The following is an 18288-nucleotide window of genomic DNA, read 5'->3' as shown; positions in this document are numbered from 1 at the left end:
CTATAACGTAACACAGCGCCATCGGACCGGACAACTCGGGCTGCCTCTGTGGCGCAACGGTAGCGAGTCTCACTCCAGATCAGAAAGTTGCGTGTTCAACTTCACGTCAGGGTCATGTGCTTTGTTGATTCTTGTTATAGTGGGTGAACAGCATTCACTCATTCATGTTATGGGGCTGTTTCATACCTGTCAGTCCGCAATCATGCGATCTGCCAAGAGGATTAGTTCAAATGCTCTAATACTCAACTGTTTGACAGTTTGGCCATTGCCCTCTGAGAGCTTTAGTTGTGAATGAAACTGCATATACACAAGTATAAATCAAAAGTACAGCATGCGATGGCCGGGAATTGAACCCGGGTCTACTGCTTGGAAGGCAGCTATGCTTACCACTATACCACCATCGCAAGGACACATGCTTTCGCAGTGCCGTGGCGCCTGTAATTGATATCTAAAGTTCCATGCACACGGAACATGGTTTGAAGATAATTACTATCATGGAAACGCCTTTTTTTGCACGGTTTCGCTGGTCGCATTTCTTGTCCAACCGAGCAACAGGTAGCGTGGCCGAGTGGTCTAAGGCGCTGGATTTAGGCTCCAGTCTCTTCGGAGGCGTGGGTTCAAATCCCACCGCTGCCAGTTCTCATGCCGAAGGTCAAGAGCAAGGCTGTGTGATGTCTGTCGGCAGCGCTTCCGTTTGAGTTTAGCTTTCATAAAATACATATTCTAAATCTGGCCCTGGTCAAAAGCCAACCAGGGATTCTTTACTTCCTCCAAATGGCCTGCCAGCAGGGGCCCGTACGGGAACAACATAAACCACGTTGTTGGCAGGATTCCAACCTGCGCGGGAAATTCCCAATGGATTTCTAGTCCATCGCCTTAACCACTCGGCCACAACAACTCATTAGCTGCTTACGGGAACCTTTTCTTGTGCGTGTGTATGGGTTGTAGCCTTTTTTTTTCCTGCCGCCAAAAGTAGGAGGAGTTTTGAGGCCAAAGCGCATGCTTCTAAAGTTCAGAGGGATGGCAATGTCAATCAAGAGTCCGCAGTTGAATACTTATTTACTTTGCAAAGATCGATCGATCGATCGATCGAAAGAAATCAAAAGCCATAGGCTTAAAAATGGGTTACTGGCAAAGTAAACAAAATCCCATCACACACTTGAGCAGAAGAAGCCATTACTCTCAGGATTTAAATCTACGTGGGGAGACCCCAAAAGAACTCTTTGGCCTCATTAGTCATCCCTGTCAAGGCGTTGCTGAATAATCTCATGTGTTATAAACGTCTTGGACTTAGGCTAAAATGCTATGCTGCACCTTACCACCCAAGTACGCTTGTAGTTTGGGAATTTTGTTCACTGACAATTGCCAGAAAACCTTTTTGATTCTGAAAATAGAGCTTATTTGAGCGTTTCTTCTATAACGTAACACAGCGCCATCGGACCGGACAACTCGGGCTGCCTCTGTGGCGCAACGGTAGCGAGTCTCACTCCAGATCAGAAAGTTGCGTGTTCAACTTCACGTCAGGGTCATGTGCTTTGTTGATTCTTGTTATAGTGGGTGAACAGCATTCACTCATTCATGTTATGGGGCTGTTTCATACCTGTCAGTCCGCAATCATGCGATCTGCCAAGAGGATTAGTTCAAATGCTCTAATATTCAACTGTTTGACAGTTTGGCCATTGCCCTCTGAGAGCTTTAGTTGTGAATGAAACTGCATATACACAAGTATAACTCAAAAGTACAGCGTGCAATGGCCGGGAATCGAACCCGGGTCAACTGCTTGGAAGGCAGCTATGCTTACCACTATACCACCATCGCAAGGACACAAGCTTTCGCAGTGCCGTGGCGCCTGTAATTGATATCTAAAGTTCCATGCACACGGAACATGGTTTGAAGATAATTACTATCATAGAAACGCCTTTTTTTGCACGGTTTCGCTGGTCGCATTTCTTGTCCAACCGAGCAACAGGTAGCGTGGCCGAGTGGTCTAAGGCGCTGGATTTAGGCTCCAGTCTCTTCGGAGGCGTGGGTTCAAATCCCACCGCTGCCAGTTCTCATGCCGAAGGTCAAGAGCAAGGCTGTGTGATGTCTGTCGGCAGCGCTTCCGTTTGAGTTTAGCTTTCATAAAATACATATTCTAAATCTGGCCCTGGTCAAAAGCCAACCAGGGATTCTTTACTTCCTCCAAATGGCCTGCCAGCAGGGGCCCGTACGGGAACAACATAAACCACGTTGTTGGCAGGATTCCAACCTGCGCGGGAAATTCCCAATGGATTTCTAGTCCATCGCCTTAACCACTCGGCCACAACAACTCATTAGCTGCTTACGGGAACCTTTTCTTGTGCGTGTGTATGGGTTGTAGCCTTTTTTTTTCCTGCCGCCAAAAGTAGGAGGAGTTTTGAGGCCAAAGCGCATGCTTCTAAAGTTCAGAGGGATGGCAATGTCAATCAAGAGTCCGCAGTTGAATACTTATTTACTTTGCAAAGATCGATCGATCGATCGATCGAAAGAAATCAAAAGCCATAGGCTTAAAAATGGGTTACTGGCAAAGTAAACAAAATCCCATCACACACTTGAGCAGAAGAAGCCATTACTCTCAGGATTTAAATCTACGTGGGGAGACCCCAAAAGAACTCTTTGGCCTCATTAGTCATCCCTGTCAAGGCGTTGCTGAATAATCTCATGTGTTATAAACGTCTTGGACTTAGGCTAAAATGCTATGCTGCACCTTACCACCCAAGTACGCTTGTAGTTTGGGAATTTTGTTCACTGACAATTGCCAGAAAACCTTTTTGATTCTGAAAATAGAGCTTATTTGAGCGTTTCTTCTATAACGTAACACAGCGCCATCGGACCGGACAGCTCGGGCTGCCTCTGTGGCGCAACGGTAGCGCGTCTCACTCCAGATCAGAAAGTTGCGTGTTCAACTTCACGTCAGGGTCATGTGCTTTGTTGATTCTTGTTATAGTGGGTGAACAGCATTCACTCATTCATGTTATGGGGCTGTTTCATACCTGTCAGTCCGCAATCATGCGATCTGCCAAGAGGATTAGTTCAAATGCTCTAATACTCAACTGTTTGACAGTTTGGCCATTGCCCTCTGAGAGCTTTAGTTGTGAATGAAACTGCATATACACAAGTATAACTCAAAAGTACAGCGTGCAATGGCCGGGAATCGAACCCGGGTCAAATGCTTGGAAGGCAGCTATGCTTACCACTATACCACCATCGCAAGGACACAAGCTTTCGCAGTGCCGTGGCGCCTGTAATTGATATCTAAAGTTCCATGCACACGGAACATGGTTTGAAGATAATTACTATCATAGAAACGCCTTTTTTTGCACGGTTTCGCTGGTCGCATTTCTTGTCCAACCGAGCAACAGGTAGCGTGGCCGAGTGGTCTAAGGCGCTGGATTTAGGCTCCAGTCTCTTCGGAGGCGTGGGTTCAAATCCCACCGCTGCCAGTTCTCATGCCGAAGGTCAAGAGCAAGGCTGTGTGATGTCTGTCGGCAGCGCTTCCGTTTGAGTTTAGCTTTCATAAAATACATATTCTAAATCTGGCCCTGGTCAAAAACCAACCAGGGATTCTTTACTTCCTCCAAATGGCCTGCCAGCAGGGGCCCGTACGGGAACAACATAAACCACGTTGTTGGCAGGATTCCAACCTGCGCGGGAAATTCCCAATGGATTTCTAGTCCATCGCCTTAACCACTCGGCCACAACAACTCATTAGCTGCTTACGGGAACCTTTTCTTGTGCGTGTGTATGGGTTGTAGCCTTTTTTTTTCCTGCCGCCAAAAGTAGGAGGAGTTTTGAGGCCAAAGCGCATGCTTCTAAAGTTCAGAGGGATGGCAATGTCAATCAAGAGTCCGCAGTTGAATACTTATTTACTTTGCAAAGATCGATCGATCGATCGAAAGAAATCAAAAGCCATAGGCTTAAAAATGGGTTACTGGCAAAGTAAACAAAATCCCATCACACACTTGAGCAGAAGAAGCCATTACTCTCAGGATTTAAATCTACGTGGGGAGACCCCAAAAGAACTCTTTGGCCTCATTAGTCATCCCTGTCAAGGCGTTGCTGAATAATCTCATGTGTTATAAACGTCTTGGACTTAGGCTAAAATGCTATGCTGCACCTTACCACCCAAGTACGCTTGTAGTTTGGGAATTTTGTTCACTGACAATTGCCAGAAAACCTTTTTGATTCTGAAAATAGAGCTTATTTGAGCGTTTCTTCTATAACGTAACACAGCGCCATCGGACCGGACAACTCGGGCTGCCTCTGTGGCGCAACGGTAGCGCGTCTCACTCCAGATCAGAAAGTTGCGTGTTCAACTTCACGTCAGGGTCATGTGCTTTGTTGATTCTTGTTATAGTGGGTGAACAGCATTCACTCATTCATGTTATGGGGCTGTTTCATACCTGTCAGTCCGCAATCATGCGATCTGCCAAGAGGATTAGTTCAAATGCTCTAATACTCAACTGTTTGACAGTTTGGCCATTGCCCTCTGAGAGCTTTAGTTGTGAATGAAACTGCATATACACAAGTATAACTCAAAAGTACAGCGTGCGATGGCCGGGAATCGAACCCGGGTCAACTGCTTGGAAGGCAGCTATGCTTACCACTATACCACCATCGCAAGGACACATGCTTTCGCAGTGCCGTGGCGCCTGTAATTGATATCTAAAGTTCCATGCACACGGAACATGGTTTGAAGATAATTACTATCATAGAAACGCCTTTTTTTGCACGGTTTCGCTGGTCGCATTTCTTGTCCAACCGAGCAACAGGTAGCGTGGCCGACTAAGGCGCTGGATTTAGGCTCCAGTCTCTTCGGAGGCGTGGGTTCAAATCCCACCGCTGCCAGTTCTCATGCCGAAGGTCAAGAGCAAGGCTGTGTGATGTCTGTCGGCAGCGCTTCCGTTTGAGTTTAGCTTTCAAAAAAAGACATATTCTAAATCTGGCCCTGGTCAAAAGCCAACCAGGGATTCTTTACTTCCTCCAAATGGCCTGCCAGCAGGGGCCCGTACGGGAACAACATGAACCACGTTGTTGGCAGGATTCCAACCTGCGCGGGAAATTCCCAATGGACTTCTAGTCCATCGCCTTAACCACTCGGCCACATCAACTCATTAGCTGCTTACGGGAACCTTTTCTTGTGCGTGTGTATGGGTTGTAGCCTTTTTTTTTCCTGCCGCCAAAAGTAGGAGGAGTTTTGAGGCCAAAGCGCATGCTTCTAAAGTTCAGAGGGATGGCAATGTCAATCAAGAGTCCGCAGTTGAATACTTATTTACTTTGCAAAGATCGATCGATCGATCGATCGAAAGAAATCAAAAGCCATAGGCTTAAAAATGGGTTACTGGCAAAGTAAACAAAATCCCATCACTCACTTGAGCAGAAGAAGCCATTACTCTCAGGATTTAAATCTACGTGGGGAGACCCCAAAAGAACTCTTTGGCCTCATTAGTCATCCCTGTCAAGGCGTTGCTGAATAATCTCATGTGTTATAAACGTCTTGGACTTAGGCTAAAATGCTATGCTGCACCTTACCACCCAAGTACGCTTGTAGTTTGGGAATTTTGTTCACTGACAATTGCCAGAAAACCTTTTTGATTCTGAAAATAGAGCTTATTTGAGCGTTTCTTCTATAACGTAACACAGCGCCATCGGACCGGACAACTCGGGTTGCCTCTGTGGCGCAACGGTAGCGCGTCTCACTCCAGATCAGAAAGTTGCGTGTTCAACTTCACGTCAGGGTCATGTGCTTTGTTGATTCTTGTTATAGTGGGTGAACAGCATTCACTCATTCATGTTATGGGGCTGTTTCATACCTGTCAGTCCGCAATCATGCGATCTGCCAAGAGGATTAGTTCAAATGCTCTAATACTCAACTGTTTGACAGTTTGGCCATTGCCCTCTGAGAGCTTTAGTTGTGAATGAAACTGCATATACACAAGTATAACTCAAAAGTACAGCGTGCGATGGCCGGGAATCGAACCCGGGTCAACTGCTTGGAAGGCAGCTATGCTTACCACTATACCACCATCGCAAAGACACATGCTTTTGCAGTGCCGTGGCACCTGTAATTGATATCTAAAGTTCCATGCACACGGAACAGGGTTTGAAGATAATTACTATCATGGAAACGCCTTTTTTTGCACGGTTTCGCTGGTCGCATTTCTTGTCCAACTGAGCAACAGGTAGCCTGGCCGAGTGGTCTAAGGCGCTGGATTTAGGCTCCAGTCTCTTCGGAGGCGTGGGTTCAAATCCCACCGCTGCCAGTTCTCATGCCGAAGGTCAAGAGCAAGGCTGTGTGATGTCTGTCGGCAGCGCTTCCGTTTGAGTTTAGCTTTCATAAAATACATATTCTAAATCTGGCCCTGGTCAAAAGCCAACCAGGGATTCTTTACTTCCTCCAAATGGCCTGCCAGCAGGGGCCCGTACGGGAACAACATAAACCACGTTGTTGGCAGGATTCCAACCTGCGCGGGAAATTCCCAATGGATTTCTAGTCCATCGCCTTAACCACTCGGCCACAACAACTCATTAGCTGCTTACGGGAACCTTTTCTTGTGCGTGTGTATGGGTTGTAGCCTTTTTTTTTCCTGCCGCCAAAAGTAGGAGGAGTTTTGAGGCCAAAGCGCATGCTTCTAAAGTTCAGAGGGATGGCAATGTCAATCAAGAGTCCGCAGTTGAATACTTATTTACTTTGCAAAGATCGATCGATCGATCGATCGAAAGAAATCAAAAGCCATAGGCTTAAAAATGGGTTACTGGCAAAGTAAACAAAATCCCATCACACACTTGAGCAGAAGAAGCCATTACTCTCAGGATTTAAATCTACGTGGGGAGACCCCAAAAGAACTCTTTGGCCTCATTAGTCATCCCTGTCAAGGCGTTGCTGAATAATCTCATGTGTTATAAACGTCTTGGACTTAGGCTAAAATGCTATGCTGCACCTTACCACCCAAGTACGCTTGTAGTTTGGGAATTTTGTTCACTGACAATTGCCAGAAAACCTTTTTGATTCTGAAAATAGAGCTTATTTGAGCGTTTCTTCTATAACGTAACACAGCGCCATCGGACCGGACAGCTCGGGCTGCCTCTGTGGCGCAACGGTAGCGCGTCTCACTCCAGATCAGAAAGTTGCGTGTTCAACTTCACGTCAGGGTCATGTGCTTTGTTGATTCTTGTTATAGTGGGTGAACAGCATTCACTCATTCATGTTATGGGGCTGTTTCATACCTGTCAGTCCGCAATCATGCGATCTGCCAAGAGGATTAGTTCAAATGCTCTAATACTCAACTGTTTGACAGTTTGGCCATTGCCCTCTGAGAGCTTTAGTTGTGAATGAAACTGCATATACACAAGTATAACTCAAAAGTACAGCGTGCAATGGCCGGGAATCGAACCCGGGTCAACTGCTTGGAAGGCAGCTATGCTTACCACTATACCACCATCGCAAGGACACAAGCTTTCGCAGTGCCGTGGCGCCTGTAATTGATATCTAAAGTTCCATGCACACGGAACATGGTTTGAAGATAATTACTATCATAGAAACGCCTTTTTTTGCACGGTTTCGCTGGTCGCATTTCTTGTCCAACCGAGCAACAGGTAGCGTGGCCGACTAAGGCGCTGGATTTAGGCTCCAGTCTCTTCGGAGGCGTGGGTTCAAATCCCACCGCTGCCAGTTCTCATGCCGAAGGTCAAGAGCAAGGCTGTGTGATGTCTGTCGGCAGCGCTTCCGTTTGAGTTTAGCTTTCAAAAAAAGACATATTCTAAATCTGGCCCTGGTCAAAAGCCAACCAGGGATTCTTTACTTCCTCCAAATGGCCTGCCAGCAGGGGCCCGTACGGGAACAACATGAACCACGTTGTTGGCAGGATTCCAACCTGCGCGGGAAATTCCCAATGGACTTCTAGTCCATCGCCTTAACCACTCGGCCACATCAACTCATTAGCTGCTTACGGGAACCTTTTCTTGTGCGTGTGTATGGGTTGTAGCCTTTTTTTTTCCTGCCGCCAAAAGTAGGAGGAGTTTTGAGGCCAAAGCGCATGCTTCTAAAGTTCAGAGGGATGGCAATGTCAATCAAGAGTCCGCAGTTGAATACTTATTTACTTTGCAAAGATCGATCGATCGATCGATCGAAAGAAATCAAAAGCCATAGGCTTAAAAATGGGTTACTGGCAAAGTAAACAAAATCCCATCACTCACTTGAGCAGAAGAAGCCATTACTCTCAGGATTTAAATCTACGTGGGGAGACCCCAAAAGAACTCTTTGGCCTCATTAGTCATCCCTGTCAAGGCGTTGCTGAATAATCTCATGTGTTATAAACGTCTTGGACTTAGGCTAAAATGCTATGCTGCACCTTACCACCCAAGTACGCTTGTAGTTTGGGAATTTTGTTCACTGACAATTGCCAGAAAACCTTTTTGATTCTGAAAATAGAGCTTATTTGAGCGTTTCTTCTATAACGTAACACAGCGCCATCGGACCGGACAACTCGGGTTGCCTCTGTGGCGCAACGGTAGCGCGTCTCACTCCAGATCAGAAAGTTGCGTGTTCAACTTCACGTCAGGGTCATGTGCTTTGTTGATTCTTGTTATAGTGGGTGAACAGCATTCACTCATTCATGTTATGGGGCTGTTTCATACCTGTCAGTCCGCAATCATGCGATCTGCCAAGAGGATTAGTTCAAATGCTCTAATACTCAACTGTTTGACAGTTTGGCCATTGCCCTCTGAGAGCTTTAGTTGTGAATGAAACTGCATATACACAAGTATAACTCAAAAGTACAGCGTGCGATGGCCGGGAATCGAACCCGGGTCAACTGCTTGGAAGGCAGCTATGCTTACCACTATACCACCATCGCAAAGACACATGCTTTTGCAGTGCCGTGGCACCTGTAATTGATATCTAAAGTTCCATGCACACGGAACAGGGTTTGAAGATAATTACTATCATGGAAACGCCTTTTTTTGCACGGTTTCGCTGGTCGCATTTCTTGTCCAACTGAGCAACAGGTAGCCTGGCCGAGTGGTCTAAGGCGCTGGATTTAGGCTCCAGTCTCTTCGGAGGCGTGGGTTCAAATCCCACCGCTGCCAGTTCTCATGCCGAAGGTCAAGAGCAAGGCTGTGTGATGTCTGTCGGCAGCGCTTCCGTTTGAGTTTAGCTTTCATAAAATACATATTCTAAATCTGGCCCTGGTCAAAAGCCAACCAGGGATTCTTTACTTCCTCCAAATGGCCTGCCAGCAGGGGCCCGTACGGGAACAACATAAACCACGTTGTTGGCAGGATTCCAACCTGCGCGGGAAATTCCCAATGGATTTCTAGTCCATCGCCTTAACCACTCGGCCACAACAACTCATTAGCTGCTTACGGGAACCTTTTCTTGTGCGTGTGTATGGGTTGTAGCCTTTTTTTTTCCTGCCGCCAAAAGTAGGAGGAGTTTTGAGGCCAAAGCGCATGCTTCTAAAGTTCAGAGGGATGGCAATGTCAATCAAGAGTCCGCAGTTGAATACTTATTTACTTTGCAAAGATCGATCGATCGATCGATCGAAAGAAATCAAAAGCCATAGGCTTAAAAATGGGTTACTGGCAAAGTAAACAAAATCCCATCACACACTTGAGCAGAAGAAGCCATTACTCTCAGGATTTAAATCTACGTGGGGAGACCCCAAAAGAACTCTTTGGCCTCATTAGTCATCCCTGTCAAGGCGTTGCTGAATAATCTCATGTGTTATAAACGTCTTGGACTTAGGCTAAAATGCTATGCTGCACCTTACCACCCAAGTACGCTTGTAGTTTGGGAATTTTGTTCACTGACAATTGCCAGAAAACCTTTTTGATTCTGAAAATAGAGCTTATTTGAGCGTTTCTTCTATAACGTAACACAGCGCCATCGGACCGGACAGCTCGGGCTGCCTCTGTGGCGCAACGGTAGCGCGTCTCACTCCAGATCAGAAAGTTGCGTGTTCAACTTCACGTCAGGGTCATGTGCTTTGTTGATTCTTGTTATAGTGGGTGAACAGCATTCACTCATTCATGTTATGGGGCTGTTTCATACCTGTCAGTCCGCAATCATGCGATCTGCCAAGAGGATTAGTTCAAATGCTCTAATACTCAACTGTTTGACAGTTTGGCCATTGCCCTCTGAGAGCTTTAGTTGTGAATGAAACTGCATATACACAAGTATAACTCAAAAGTACAGCGTGCAATGGCCGGGAATCGAACCCGGGTCAACTGCTTGGAAGGCAGCTATGCTTACCACTATACCACCATCGCAAGGACACAAGCTTTCGCAGTGCCGTGGCGCCTGTAATTGATATCTAAAGTTCCATGCACACGGAACATGGTTTGAAGATAATTACTATCATGGAAACGCCTTTTTTTGCACGGTTTCGCTGGTCGCATTTCTTGTCCAACCGAGCAACAGGTAGCGTGGCCGAGTGGTCTAAGGCGCTGGATTTAGGCTCCAGTCTCTTCGGAGGCGTGGGTTCAAATCCCACCGCTGCCAGTTCTCATGCCGAAGGTCAAGAGCAAGGCTGTGTGATGTCTGTCGGCAGCGCTTCCGTTTGAGTTTAGCTTTCATAAAATACATATTCTAAATCTGGCCCTGGTCAAAAGCCAACCAGGGATTCTTTACTTCCTCCAAATGGCCTGCCAGCAGGGGCCCGTACGGGAACAACATAAACCACGTTGTTGGCAGGATTCCAACCTGCGCGGGAAATTCCCAATGGATTTCTAGTCCATCGCCTTAACCACTCGGCCACAACAACTCATTAGCTGCTTACGGGAACCTTTTCTTGTGCGTGTGTATGGGTTGTAGCCTTTTTTTTTCCTGCCGCCAAAAGTAGGAGGAGTTTTGAGGCCAAAGCGCATGCTTCTAAAGTTCAGAGGGATGGCAATGTCAATCAAGAGTCCGCAGTTGAATACTTATTTACTTTGCAAAGATCGATCGATCGATCGATCGAAAGAAATCAAAAGCCATAGGCTTAAAAATGGGTTACTGGCAAAGTAAACAAAATCCCATCACACACTTGAGCAGAAGAAGCCATTACTCTCAGGATTTAAATCTACGTGGGGAGACCCCAAAAGAACTCTTTGGCCTCATTAGTCATCCCTGTCAAGGCGTTGCTGAATAATCTCATGTGTTATAAACGTCTTGGACTTAGGCTAAAATGCTATGCTGCACCTTACCACCCAAGTACGCTTGTAGTTTGGGAATTTTGTTCACTGACAATTGCCAGAAAACCTTTTTGATTCTGAAAATAGAGCTTATTTGAGCGTTTCTTCTATAACGTAACACAGCGCCATCGGACCGGACAACTCGGGCTGCCTCTGTGGCGCAACGGTAGCGAGTCTCACTCCAGATCAGAAAGTTGCGTGTTCAACTTCACGTCAGGGTCATGTGCTTTGTTGATTCTTGTTATAGTGGGTGAACAGCATTCACTCATTCATGTTATGGGGCTGTTTCATACCTGTCAGTCCGCAATCATGCGATCTGCCAAGAGGATTAGTTCAAATGCTCTAATACTCAACTGTTTGACAGTTTGGCCATTGCCCTCTGAGAGCTTTAGTTGTGAATGAAACTGCATATACACAAGTATAACTCAAAAGTACAGCATGCGATGGCCGGGAATCGAACCCGGGTCAACTGCTTGGAAGGCAGCTATGCTTACCACTATACCACCATCGCAAGGACACATGCTTTCGCAGTGCCGTGGCGCCTGTAATTGATATCTAAAGTTCCATGCACACGGAACATGGTTTGAAGATAATTACTATCATGGAAACGCCTTTTTTTGCACGGTTTCGCTGGTCGCATTTCTTGTCCAACCGAGCAACAGGTAGCGTGGCCGAGTGGTCTAAGGCGCTGGATTTAGGCTCCAGTCTCTTCGGAGGCGTGGGTTCAAATCCCACCGCTGCCAGTTCTCATGCCGAAGGTCAAGAGCAAGGCTGTGTGATGTCTGTCGGCAGCGCTTCCGTTTGAGTTTAGCTTTCATAAAATACATATTCTAAATCTGGCCCTGGTCAAAAGCCAACCAGGGATTCTTTACTTCCTCCAAATGGCCTGCCAGCAGGGGCCCGTACGGGAACAACATAAACCACGTTGTTGGCAGGATTCCAACCTGCGCGGGAAATTCCCAATGGATTTCTAGTCCATCGCCTTAACCACTCGGCCACAACAACTCATTAGCTGCTTACGGGAACCTTTTCTTGTGCGTGTGTATGGGTTGTAGCCTTTTTTTTTCCTGCCGCCAAAAGTAGGAGGAGTTTTGAGGCCAAAGCGCATGCTTCTAAAGTTCAGAGGGATGGCAATGTCAATCAAGAGTCCGCAGTTGAATACTTATTTACTTTGCAAAGATCGATCGATCGATCGATCGAAAGAAATCAAAAGCCATAGGCTTAAAAATGGGTTACTGGCAAAGTAAACAAAATCCCATCACACACTTGAGCAGAAGAAGCCATTACTCTCAGGATTTAAATCTACGTGGGGAGACCCCAAAAGAACTCTTTGGCCTCATTAGTCATCCCTGTCAAGGCGTTGCTGAATAATCTCATGTGTTATAAACGTCTTGGACTTAGGCTAAAATGCTATGCTGCACCTTACCACCCAAGTACGCTTGTAGTTTGGGAATTTTGTTCACTGACAATTGCCAGAAAACCTTTTTGATTCTGAAAATAGAGCTTATTTGAGCGTTTCTTCTATAACGTAACACAGCGCCATCGGACCGGACAGCTCGGGCTGCCTCTGTGGCGCAACGGTAGCGCGTCTCACTCCAGATCAGAAAGTTGCGTGTTCAACTTCACGTCAGGGTCATGTGCTTTGTTGATTCTTGTTATAGTGGGTGAACAGCATTCACTCATTCATGTTATGGGGCTGTTTCATACCTGTCAGTCCGCAATCATGCGATCTGCCAAGAGGATTAGTTCAAATGCTCTAATACTCAACTGTTTGACAGTTTGGCCATTGCCCTCTGAGAGCTTTAGTTGTGAATGAAACTGCATATACACAAGTATAACTCAAAAGTACAGCGTGCAATGGCCGGGAATCGAACCCGGGTCAACTGCTTGGAAGGCAGCTATGCTTACCACTATACCACCATCGCAAGGACACAAGCTTTCGCAGTGCCGTGGCGCCTGTAATTGATATCTAAAGTTCCATGCACACGGAACATGGTTTGAAGATAATTACTATCATAGAAACGCCTTTTTTTGCACGGTTTCGCTGGTCGCATTTCTTGTCCAACCGAGCAACAGGTAGCGTGGCCGAGTGGTCTAAGGCGCTGGATTTAGGCTCCAGTCTCTTCGGAGGCGTGGGTTCAAATCCCACCGCTGCCAGTTCTCATGCCGAAGGTCAAGAGCAAGGCTGTGTGATGTCTGTCGGCAGCGCTTCCGTTTGAGTTTAGCTTTCATAAAATACATATTCTAAATCTGGCCCTGGTCAAAAGCCAACCAGGGATTCTTTTCTTCCTCCAAATGGCCTGCCAGCAGGGGCCCGTACGGGAACAACATAAACCACGTTGTTGGCAGGATTCCAACCTGCGCGGGAAATTCCCAATGGATTTCTAGTCCATCGCCTTAACCACTCGGCCACATCAACTCATTAGCTGCTTACGGGAACCTTTTCTTGTGCGTGTGTATGGGTTGTAGCCTTTTTTTTTCCTGCCGCCAAAAGTAGGAGGAGTTTTGAGGCCAAAGCGCATGCTTCTAAAGTTCAGAGGGATGGCAATGTCAATCAAGAGTCCGCAGTTGAATACTTATTTACTTTGCAAAGATCGATCGATCGATCGAAAGAAATCAAAAGCCATAGGCTTAAAAATGGGTTACTGGCAAAGTAAACAAAATCCCATCACACACTTGAGCAGAAGAAGCCATTACTCTCAGGATTTAAATCTACGTGGGGAGACCCCAAAAGAACTCTTTGGCCTCATTAGTCATCCCTGTCAAGGCGTTGCTGAATAATCTCATGTGTTATAAACGTCTTGGACTTAGGCTAAAATGCTATGCTGCACCTTACCACCCAAGTACGCTTGTAGTTTGGGAATTTTGTTCACTGACAATTGCCAGAAAACCTTTTTGATTCTGAAAATAGAGCTTATTTGAGCGTTTCTTCTATAACGTAACACAGCGCCATCGGACCGGACAGCTCGGGCTGCCTCTGTGGCGCAACGGTAGCGCGTCTCACTCCAGATCAGAAAGTTGCGTGTTCAACTTCACGTCAGGGTCATGTGCTTTGTTGATTCTTGTTATAGTGGGTGAACAGCATTCACTCATTCATGTTATGGGGCTGTTTCATACCTGTCAGTCCGCAATCATGCGATCTGCCAAGAGGATTAGTTCAAATGCTCTAATACTCAACTGTTTGACAGTTTGGCCATTGCCCTCTGAGAGCTTTAGTTGTGAATGAAACTGCATATACACAAGTATAACTCAAAAGTACAGCATGCGATGGCCGGGAATCGAACCCGGGTCAACTGCTTGGAAGGCAGCTATGCTTACCACTATACCACCATCGCAAGGACACATGCTTTCGCAGTGCCGTGGCGCCTGTAATTGATATCTAAAGTTCCATGCACACGGAACATGGTTTGAAGATAATTACTATCATGGAAACGCCTTTTTTTGCACGGTTTCGCTGGTCGCATTTCTTGTCCAACCGAGCAACAGGTAGCGTGGCCGAGTGGTCTAAGGCGCTGGATTTAGGCTCCAGTCTCTTCGGAGGCGTGGGTTCAAATCCCACCGCTGCCAGTTCTCATGCCGAAGGTCAAGAGCAAGGCTGTGTGATGTCTGTCGGCAGCGCTTCCGTTTGAGTTTAGCTTTCATAAAATACATATTCTAAATCTGGCCCTGGTCAAAAGCCAACCAGGGATTCTTTACTTCCTCCAAATGGCCTGCCAGCAGGGGCCCGTACGGGAACAACATAAACCACGTTGTTGGCAGGATTCCAACCTGCGCGGGAAATTCCCAATGGATTTCTAGTCCATCGCCTTAACCACTCGGCCACAACAACTCATTAGCTGCTTACGGGAACCTTTTCTTGTGCGTGTGTATGGGTTGTAGCCTTTTTTTTTCCTGCCGCCAAAAGTAGGAGGAGTTTTGAGGCCAAAGCGCATGCTTCTAAAGTTCAGAGGGATGGCAATGTCAATCAAGAGTCCGCAGTTGAATACTTATTTACTTTGCAAAGATCGATCGATCGATCGATCGAAAGAAATCAAAAGCCATAGGCTTAAAAATGGGTTACTGGCAAAGTAAACAAAATCCCATCACACACTTGAGCAGAAGAAGCCATTACTCTCAGGATTTAAATCTACGTGGGGAGACCCCAAAAGAACTCTTTGGCCTCATTAGTCATCCCTGTCAAGGCGTTGCTGAATAATCTCATGTGTTATAAACGTCTTGGACTTAGGCTAAAATGCTATGCTGCACCTTACCACCCAAGTACGCTTGTAGTTTGGGAATTTTGTTCACTGACAATTGCCAGAAAACCTTTTTGATTCTGAAAATAGAGCTTATTTGAGCGTTTCTTCTATAACGTAACACAGCGCCATCGGACCGGACAGCTCGGGCTGCCTCTGTGGCGCAACGGTAGCGCGTCTCACTCCAGATCAGAAAGTTGCGTGTTCAACTTCACGTCAGGGTCATGTGCTTTGTTGATTCTTGTTATAGTGGGTGAACAGCATTCACTCATTCATGTTATGGGGCTGTTTCATACCTGTCAGTCCGCAATCATGCGATCTGCCAAGAGGATTAGTTCAAATGCTCTAATACTCAACTGTTTGACAGTTTGGCCATTGCCCTCTGAGAGCTTTAGTTGTGAATGAAACTGCATATACACAAGTATAACTCAAAAGTACAGCGTGCAATGGCCGGGAATCGAACCCGGGTCAACTGCTTGGAAGGCAGCTATGCTTACCACTATACCACCATCGCAAGGACACAAGCTTTCGCAGTGCCGTGGCGCCTGTAATTGATATCTAAAGTTCCATGCACACGGAACATGGTTTGAAGATAATTACTATCATAGAAACGCCTTTTTTTGCACGGTTTCGCTGGTCGCATTTCTTGTCCAACCGAGCAACAGGTAGCGTGGCCGAGTGGTCTAAGGCGCTGGATTTAGGCTCCAGTCTCTTCGGAGGCGTGGGTTCAAATCCCACCGCTGCCAGTTCTCATGCCGAAGGTCAAGAGCAAGGCTGTGTGATGTCTGTCTGCAGCGCTTCCGTTTGAGTTTAGCTTTCATAAAATACATATTCTAAATCTGGCCCTGGTCAAAAACCAACCAGGGATTCTTTACTTCCTCCAAATGGCCTGCCAGCAGGGGCCCGTACGGGAACAACATGAACCACGTTGTTGGCAGGATTCCAACCTGCGCGGGAAATTCCCAATGGATTTCTAGTCCATCGCCTTAACCACTCGGCCACAACAACTCATTAGCTGCTTACGGGAACCTTTTCTTGTGCGTGTGTATGGGTTGTAGCCTTTTTTTTTCCTGCCGCCAAAAGTAGGAGGAGTTTTGAGGCCAAAGCGCATGCTTCTAAAGTTCAGAGGGATGGCAATGTCAATCAAGAGTCCGCAGTTGAATACTTATTTACTTTGCAAAGATCGATCGATCGATCGAAAGAAATCAAAAGCCATAGGCTTAAAAATGGGTTACTGGCAAAGTAAACAAAATCCCATCACACACTTGAGCAGAAGAAGCCATTACTCTCAGGATTTAAATCTACGTGGGGAGACCCCAAAAGAACTCTTTGGCCTCATTAGTCATCCCTGTCAAGGCGTTGCTGAATAATCTCATGTGTTATAAACGTCTTGGACTTAGGCTAAAATGCTATGCTGCACCTTACCACCCAAGTACGCTTGTAGTTTGGGAATTTTGTTCACTGACAATTGCCAGAAAACCTTTTTGATTCTGAAAATAGAGCTTATTTGAGCGTTTCTTCTATAACGTAACACAGCGCCATCGGACCGGACAACTCGGGCTGCCTCTGTGGCGCAACGGTAGCGCGTCTCACTCCAGATCAGAAAGTTGCGTGTTCAACTTCACGTCAGGGTCATGTGCTTTGTTGATTCTTGTTATAGTGGGTGAACAGCATTCACTCATTCATGTTATGGGGCTGTTTCATACCTGTCAGTCCGCAATCATGCGATCTGCCAAGAGGATTAGTTCAAATGCTCTAATACTCAACTGTTTGACAGTTTGGCCATTGCCCTCTGAGAGCTTTAGTTGTGAATGAAACTGCATATACACAAGTATAACTCAAAAGTACAGCGTGCGATGGCCGGGAATCGAACCCGGGTCAACTGCTTGGAAGGCAGCTATGCTTACCACTATACCACCATCGCAAGGACACATGCTTTCGCAGTGCCGTGGCGACTGTAATTGATATCTAAAGTTCCATGCACACGGAACATGGTTTGAAGATAATTACTATCATAGAAACGCCTTTTTTTGCACGGTTTCGCTGGTCGCATTTCTTGTCCAACCGAGCAACAGGTAGCGTGGCCGACTAAGGCGCTGGATTTAGGCTCCAGTCTCTTCGGAGGCGTGGGTTCAAATCCCACCGCTGCCAGTTCTCATGCCGAAGGTCAAGAGCAAGGCTGTGTGATGTCTGTCGGCAGCGCTTCCGTTTGAGTTTAGCTTTCAAAAAAAGACATATTCTAAATCTGGCCCTGGTCAAAAGCCAACCAGGGATTCTTTACTTCCTCCAAATGGCCTGCCAGCAGGGGCCCGTACGGGAACAACATGAACCACGTTGTTGGCAGGATTCCAACCTGCGCGGGAAATTCCCAATGGACTTCTAGTCCATCGCCTTAACCACTCGGCCACATCAACTCATTAGCTGCTTACGGGAACCTTTTCTTGTGCGTGTGTATGGGTTGTAGCCTTTTTTTTTCCTGCCGCCAAAAGTAGGAGGAGTTTTGAGGCCAAAGCGCATGCTTCTAAAGTTCAGAGGGATGGCAATGTCAATCAAGAGTCCGCAGTTGAATACTTATTTACTTTGCAAAGATCGATCGATCGATCGATCGAAAGAAATCAAAAGCCATAGGCTTAAAAATGGGTTACTGGCAAAGTAAACAAAATCCCATCACTCACTTGAGCAGAAGAAGCCATTACTCTCAGGATTTAAATCTACGTGGGGAGACCCCAAAAGAACTCTTTGGCCTCATTAGTCATCCCTGTCAAGGCGTTGCTGAATAATCTCATGTGTTATAAACGTCTTGGACTTAGGCTAAAATGCTATGCTGCACCTTACCACCCAAGTACGCTTGTAGTTTGGG

The 18288-nt window shown here is 46.5% G+C and overlaps 36 non-coding genes across 36 annotated transcripts; 10 read left to right on the top strand and 26 right to left on the bottom strand.

Annotated features, from left to right (window-relative positions):
* Positions 1-332: 332 nt before the first annotated feature.
* On the bottom strand, positions 333-404 carry trnag-ucc (transfer RNA glycine (anticodon UCC)). Its single transcript has one exon. It is a non-coding gene; the product is annotated as a tRNA-Gly (tRNA).
* Positions 405-554: 150 nt separating this feature from the next.
* Positions 555-636, top strand: trnal-uag (transfer RNA leucine (anticodon UAG)). The gene has a single exon. It is a non-coding gene; the product is annotated as a tRNA-Leu (tRNA).
* A 180-nt stretch (positions 637-816) lies between these two features.
* Positions 817-898, bottom strand: trnas-aga (transfer RNA serine (anticodon AGA)). The gene has a single exon. It is a non-coding gene; the product is annotated as a tRNA-Ser (tRNA).
* Positions 899-1746: 848 nt separating this feature from the next.
* Positions 1747-1818, bottom strand: trnag-ucc (transfer RNA glycine (anticodon UCC)). The gene has a single exon. It is a non-coding gene; the product is annotated as a tRNA-Gly (tRNA).
* A 150-nt stretch (positions 1819-1968) lies between these two features.
* Positions 1969-2050, top strand: trnal-uag (transfer RNA leucine (anticodon UAG)). The gene has a single exon. It is a non-coding gene; the product is annotated as a tRNA-Leu (tRNA).
* Positions 2051-2230: 180 nt separating this feature from the next.
* On the bottom strand, positions 2231-2312 carry trnas-aga (transfer RNA serine (anticodon AGA)). Its single transcript has one exon. It is a non-coding gene; the product is annotated as a tRNA-Ser (tRNA).
* An 848-nt stretch (positions 2313-3160) lies between these two features.
* trnag-ucc (transfer RNA glycine (anticodon UCC)) lies at positions 3161-3232 on the bottom strand. The gene has a single exon. It is a non-coding gene; the product is annotated as a tRNA-Gly (tRNA).
* A 150-nt stretch (positions 3233-3382) lies between these two features.
* Positions 3383-3464, top strand: trnal-uag (transfer RNA leucine (anticodon UAG)). Its single transcript has one exon. It is a non-coding gene; the product is annotated as a tRNA-Leu (tRNA).
* Positions 3465-3644: 180 nt separating this feature from the next.
* Positions 3645-3726, bottom strand: trnas-aga (transfer RNA serine (anticodon AGA)). Its single transcript has one exon. It is a non-coding gene; the product is annotated as a tRNA-Ser (tRNA).
* An 844-nt stretch (positions 3727-4570) lies between these two features.
* Positions 4571-4642, bottom strand: trnag-ucc (transfer RNA glycine (anticodon UCC)). The gene has a single exon. It is a non-coding gene; the product is annotated as a tRNA-Gly (tRNA).
* A 408-nt stretch (positions 4643-5050) lies between these two features.
* trnas-aga (transfer RNA serine (anticodon AGA)) lies at positions 5051-5132 on the bottom strand. The gene has a single exon. It is a non-coding gene; the product is annotated as a tRNA-Ser (tRNA).
* An 848-nt stretch (positions 5133-5980) lies between these two features.
* On the bottom strand, positions 5981-6052 carry trnag-ucc (transfer RNA glycine (anticodon UCC)). Its single transcript has one exon. It is a non-coding gene; the product is annotated as a tRNA-Gly (tRNA).
* A 150-nt stretch (positions 6053-6202) lies between these two features.
* Positions 6203-6284, top strand: trnal-uag (transfer RNA leucine (anticodon UAG)). Its single transcript has one exon. It is a non-coding gene; the product is annotated as a tRNA-Leu (tRNA).
* Positions 6285-6464: 180 nt separating this feature from the next.
* Positions 6465-6546, bottom strand: trnas-aga (transfer RNA serine (anticodon AGA)). The gene has a single exon. It is a non-coding gene; the product is annotated as a tRNA-Ser (tRNA).
* Positions 6547-7394: 848 nt separating this feature from the next.
* trnag-ucc (transfer RNA glycine (anticodon UCC)) lies at positions 7395-7466 on the bottom strand. Its single transcript has one exon. It is a non-coding gene; the product is annotated as a tRNA-Gly (tRNA).
* Positions 7467-7874: 408 nt separating this feature from the next.
* trnas-aga (transfer RNA serine (anticodon AGA)) lies at positions 7875-7956 on the bottom strand. The gene has a single exon. It is a non-coding gene; the product is annotated as a tRNA-Ser (tRNA).
* An 848-nt stretch (positions 7957-8804) lies between these two features.
* Positions 8805-8876, bottom strand: trnag-ucc (transfer RNA glycine (anticodon UCC)). Its single transcript has one exon. It is a non-coding gene; the product is annotated as a tRNA-Gly (tRNA).
* Positions 8877-9026: 150 nt separating this feature from the next.
* On the top strand, positions 9027-9108 carry trnal-uag (transfer RNA leucine (anticodon UAG)). Its single transcript has one exon. It is a non-coding gene; the product is annotated as a tRNA-Leu (tRNA).
* A 180-nt stretch (positions 9109-9288) lies between these two features.
* Positions 9289-9370, bottom strand: trnas-aga (transfer RNA serine (anticodon AGA)). Its single transcript has one exon. It is a non-coding gene; the product is annotated as a tRNA-Ser (tRNA).
* Positions 9371-10218: 848 nt separating this feature from the next.
* Positions 10219-10290, bottom strand: trnag-ucc (transfer RNA glycine (anticodon UCC)). The gene has a single exon. It is a non-coding gene; the product is annotated as a tRNA-Gly (tRNA).
* Positions 10291-10440: 150 nt separating this feature from the next.
* trnal-uag (transfer RNA leucine (anticodon UAG)) lies at positions 10441-10522 on the top strand. The gene has a single exon. It is a non-coding gene; the product is annotated as a tRNA-Leu (tRNA).
* A 180-nt stretch (positions 10523-10702) lies between these two features.
* On the bottom strand, positions 10703-10784 carry trnas-aga (transfer RNA serine (anticodon AGA)). The gene has a single exon. It is a non-coding gene; the product is annotated as a tRNA-Ser (tRNA).
* An 848-nt stretch (positions 10785-11632) lies between these two features.
* Positions 11633-11704, bottom strand: trnag-ucc (transfer RNA glycine (anticodon UCC)). The gene has a single exon. It is a non-coding gene; the product is annotated as a tRNA-Gly (tRNA).
* Positions 11705-11854: 150 nt separating this feature from the next.
* trnal-uag (transfer RNA leucine (anticodon UAG)) lies at positions 11855-11936 on the top strand. Its single transcript has one exon. It is a non-coding gene; the product is annotated as a tRNA-Leu (tRNA).
* A 180-nt stretch (positions 11937-12116) lies between these two features.
* trnas-aga (transfer RNA serine (anticodon AGA)) lies at positions 12117-12198 on the bottom strand. Its single transcript has one exon. It is a non-coding gene; the product is annotated as a tRNA-Ser (tRNA).
* Positions 12199-13046: 848 nt separating this feature from the next.
* Positions 13047-13118, bottom strand: trnag-ucc (transfer RNA glycine (anticodon UCC)). Its single transcript has one exon. It is a non-coding gene; the product is annotated as a tRNA-Gly (tRNA).
* Positions 13119-13268: 150 nt separating this feature from the next.
* Positions 13269-13350, top strand: trnal-uag (transfer RNA leucine (anticodon UAG)). The gene has a single exon. It is a non-coding gene; the product is annotated as a tRNA-Leu (tRNA).
* Positions 13351-13530: 180 nt separating this feature from the next.
* trnas-aga (transfer RNA serine (anticodon AGA)) lies at positions 13531-13612 on the bottom strand. Its single transcript has one exon. It is a non-coding gene; the product is annotated as a tRNA-Ser (tRNA).
* An 844-nt stretch (positions 13613-14456) lies between these two features.
* trnag-ucc (transfer RNA glycine (anticodon UCC)) lies at positions 14457-14528 on the bottom strand. Its single transcript has one exon. It is a non-coding gene; the product is annotated as a tRNA-Gly (tRNA).
* Positions 14529-14678: 150 nt separating this feature from the next.
* trnal-uag (transfer RNA leucine (anticodon UAG)) lies at positions 14679-14760 on the top strand. Its single transcript has one exon. It is a non-coding gene; the product is annotated as a tRNA-Leu (tRNA).
* A 180-nt stretch (positions 14761-14940) lies between these two features.
* Positions 14941-15022, bottom strand: trnas-aga (transfer RNA serine (anticodon AGA)). The gene has a single exon. It is a non-coding gene; the product is annotated as a tRNA-Ser (tRNA).
* Positions 15023-15870: 848 nt separating this feature from the next.
* Positions 15871-15942, bottom strand: trnag-ucc (transfer RNA glycine (anticodon UCC)). The gene has a single exon. It is a non-coding gene; the product is annotated as a tRNA-Gly (tRNA).
* Positions 15943-16092: 150 nt separating this feature from the next.
* On the top strand, positions 16093-16174 carry trnal-uag (transfer RNA leucine (anticodon UAG)). The gene has a single exon. It is a non-coding gene; the product is annotated as a tRNA-Leu (tRNA).
* Positions 16175-16354: 180 nt separating this feature from the next.
* Positions 16355-16436, bottom strand: trnas-aga (transfer RNA serine (anticodon AGA)). Its single transcript has one exon. It is a non-coding gene; the product is annotated as a tRNA-Ser (tRNA).
* An 844-nt stretch (positions 16437-17280) lies between these two features.
* Positions 17281-17352, bottom strand: trnag-ucc (transfer RNA glycine (anticodon UCC)). The gene has a single exon. It is a non-coding gene; the product is annotated as a tRNA-Gly (tRNA).
* Positions 17353-17760: 408 nt separating this feature from the next.
* On the bottom strand, positions 17761-17842 carry trnas-aga (transfer RNA serine (anticodon AGA)). The gene has a single exon. It is a non-coding gene; the product is annotated as a tRNA-Ser (tRNA).
* Positions 17843-18288: the final 446 nt, after the last annotated feature.

Source organism: Eucyclogobius newberryi, unplaced genomic scaffold, assembly GCF_026437365.1.
Source record: "Eucyclogobius newberryi isolate DKJ021-1_F unplaced genomic scaffold, fEucNew1.0.hap1 SCAF_36, whole genome shotgun sequence".
NCBI lineage: Eukaryota > Metazoa > Chordata > Actinopteri > Gobiiformes > Gobiidae > Eucyclogobius > Eucyclogobius newberryi.
This window is presented reverse-complemented; position numbering and strand designations above follow the sequence as displayed.